This window comes from Nasonia vitripennis (assembly GCF_009193385.2).
Source record: "Nasonia vitripennis strain AsymCx chromosome 3 unlocalized genomic scaffold, Nvit_psr_1.1 chr3_random0012, whole genome shotgun sequence".
NCBI lineage: Eukaryota > Metazoa > Arthropoda > Insecta > Hymenoptera > Pteromalidae > Nasonia > Nasonia vitripennis.
The window spans coordinates 681,934-685,814 of NW_022279632.1; positions in this window are offsets into that span (position 1 = coordinate 681,934).

The following is a 3,881-nucleotide window of genomic DNA, read 5'->3' on the forward strand; positions in this document are numbered from 1 at the left end:
ACGCGGGTAAATCACGGACGTTTAGAGAGTTCTCCGTCGCACCGAGAGATTGTGATCCAGTTGAATATCACCGAGTTTTCCCCCGAAAGTGAACCCCATTACAACATTTGCATTGTCCCCACTCTATACTAACAACGTGTTAAAATACTTTGATTTTTCGCATGCATGCGAAAATTACCCCCTCTCTCTCTAGTATTTTTTAATGATTTAAGTTAGAACACAGGGGTTAGAAAAGGGTCTGTCAAAGGATCATACGCGTTTATAGTGGAATTCTGTTAGTTGTTCTGAGAGCAAGGATTATTATTATTGTTTTTATAACATACAGGTATAAACAAAATTAATTTACTTAAAATTCAACGAGGTGATATAAGTAATTTTTAAATGAAATGCTGCGATATTTTGTATCACGCGTTTTTCGAATTCTTTAATCCATAGATAGAAAAGACTAAAGATAATTAGTTCAAACATAAGGGTCCAGCGCAAGGAATCTATTGAGGTAATCCTGCAGACGGATAACATTCAGACCGCAACTGACAGTGCAGTAACTTCGACGTATTGCTAAAAGTTTTATACAAGTTTTATACAACTGCTTCAAATTCTGTACATCTCTCTCTCTCTCTCTCTCTCTCTCTCTCTCTCTCTCTCTCTCTCTCTCTCTCTTTCTCTCTTTCTCTCTCGGTATCGGAAAAGGAAGTCTCTCCTATCTTCGTGGGGGTTGTGTATCATCCACCTCATGCTCCATTCTTCCAAGGCTCTAACTTCATAGACCAGCTAACAACCTACATGCACAACTATTCCACGAAGGTCATAATGAGAGACTTCATCTCTGACCAACTTTCTTCATCTGAAGATGCCAAGTTCATCAAGGCCTTCATTGATGAAAACTTGAAAGATTCTAATTTTGCTTATTTATCGCAAAATAGTATTAATAATTTATTAATTTATTATAAAGACACATGACGCAGGAGTAACGGAACAGGAGGTCGAAATAAGTTTGACACAACACAGAATTTGATGTAAAAAAAAAATCTTCAATATATTTATTTATTTTGTTTTGAAATAGGAAAGGAATTTTTATGTATTCTTTATTAAATTTAAATTCATTGAATTATAACGTAAACGAAAATAGATATTATGTGAAAATTGATCAGACAAAATATTTCATAATTAAATTGAAAATGAACTTAATTTTTATATGAACGAATTTGTGCATAACAAAAATAAATTTAAATACTAATTTCAGAAATGTTGCTAGAGTAATGAATAAAATCTATTGCGTGATACGCCACGTGGAGACGTATGCTCAACGTATAGATTTAGGTAAACTTTTATGAGTTCTAGAAATTTATATTCCATGTAAAGATAATGAAATTGACGATACAATTATTTACGGAGTTGTTAGTAAATCTGAAATGAAGGATATCAAATGACGAAGTGCGTCCTGGGGTAACTGACTGGGGTCTGACGTAGCCAGCCCAGTCAGACGGCACGAAGCGGTATTTTTACACCCTTTTGGAGGCAGGTTAGTTTATTAATTTTGTGCTGGAGACGAGCTGTAGCTTGTCTCCCCCAGTTTGGGCTTAACGCCTTATTCCTGGGTGCACGTTAGTATAAAATAAAAAAATCAAATTGCTTTCTCAGTGAAAAAACTTCAGTGAGAAATTACCAAATGATCACTACTGATGCTTGAGTTGATGTCACAGGATATCACGTTCCTTGTGATCTCGTGGCTGCAGTGATTGAGTCTCTCTCTCACACGACGACAGGGCTGATAAGGATGATGTGCGCTGTGGCGTGGTGTATTGTTTAGAAGTTGTAGAGAGAGTGAAGATGGCTCCGCACGACGCCAGCATGCGAGCGTACACCGTGCTCGACAAGATAAACTCAGTAACGCATTTACATAAACGTAATGCTGTTACTGAGTTTAATTACGCGCAGACGCGACACGAGAAACCCCGAAGAGACCCGAGCCGCCGGCAGCAGCGTAGGAGCAAGAGAGAGCGAGAGAGCAGTCCGAGCTCCGAAGCAAGAAAGTAGGCGGGGCTAGCGCGCACTAGCGTACTATGTGCTTTTCGCTCTCGCGCTTCATGAAAGGCCCGTACCTACAAAAAATACTTTTTCGGGCGCAAGTGCCCGCTTACCTTGATTCGCGCCAAACTTATACCTTGCAAACTCCCTTTCATCTGTTCCCTATGGTGCCACGCACCACAAACAGGGTTCTGATACCTGGCTTGACTTGTGCCTAATCGACGAGCAGGATCGCCTGCTGTCATACTGGAACACAAACTCACCTTTTATCAACGGACATGACCTTATCACGGCCACTCTCGACGTACAGATTTAAAGGAATCAGCGCCGAGAAGCTAAGGGACTTTCTTAGCGTATGTGACTGATCATCCCTCACTTCTTCATCACTCAACGAATGCATATCTTCACTTAACGCTAACCTCACTAACGCCATCAATCATCTCGCCCCATTACGGACTGTGACACCAAGAAAACAGCGTCACCCGTGGTTCACCACGGCTCTTCGTGACCTTGTATCTGAGAGAGAGATAGACTTTACAGGCATTTCAGGGACTCCAGGCTACAATTTCAATTAATGTTTTTGAATTAGAAAATAAAAACATTATATCTCTCTATCTGACATCATGTAAAAAGAGTAACCATATATATCTTCTTTTACTAACGAGAGAAAATGAGATGTCTATAGCAGAATCACATTATGTATATATAAAACATCTTTCACGTTTAGTTAACAATGATTTTAGCAAGAAAGAAAAAAAAACATTTGATATTTAATTTTATTTTTTGTTTTAAGTGGCATTTGGAACTTGAAATTTCATTGCCTCATCTACGCAAACCTTCCACACTGCCCTGTCTTGTGTCAACCCTACCCAAGATGCACCCCTCCGATCGACACCCACCAATCCTATTTCTACTAGATCCGCTTTTACGTTGTCCTCCCATCTGCGTCTAGGTCTACCTAGAGGTCGCGTTACCATCGGCCTGCCCTTCATGACACGCGCTGCCGTACGGTCGTCTCCCATTCTCGCTACTTGCCCTGCATATCCCAATCTGCGTGATTTTATTATTCTGTTAATATTTGGTGACGAATACAGATTGTGTACTCATCATTGTGTAGTCTCCTCCATTCCCCGGTTTCCTCATCTTTTTCCGGCCCGTATATTTTTCGCAAGACTTTATTTTCAAATACCCTAAAACGCTTGTCCGTCTGCTTAGTGAGAGCCCACGTTTCGCACCCGTACAGAACCACCGGCAGTATTATTGTCCTGTATATTCTTATTTTAACGTTTTTAGACAACAGCCTCGACTTAAATAAATTACTCACGGTGTAGAAGCAAGCATTACCCGAATGGAGTCTCTTATTTATTTCAACATTAATCTCGTTTCTATTATTTATGGTCGTACCCAGATACCTAAATTCGCTAACCTTTTCAAAAGTAAAATCCCCCACTCTGAGATCTCCCTCCCCTCTGCAGATGCCTAGTTTATCCACAATCATGTACTTTGTTTTGGATTCACTCACTTCTTGCTACCGTTTCCCTACAATCCCCCAGTATATCCAAATCATCTGCGTAGCCTAGTATCTGCGTTGTTCCATTAAGCGTTGCGCCCAGCTGGCTAACCTGCATTTTTCTAACGACATACTCTAACGTTAAGTTGAACAGCATCGTAGAGAGTCCATCCCCTTGTTTTAAACCATCGCGTATCGTGAAGGGTTCTGATACATTACCGCCTACTCGGAGCTTTGTCGTGCTTCTGTTCAGACATATTTGAATCAATCTCACGAGTTTTTTTGGTACACCGAGAAGTACTTGAATTTGATACATTTTGCTTCGCTTAATAAAATCGTAAGC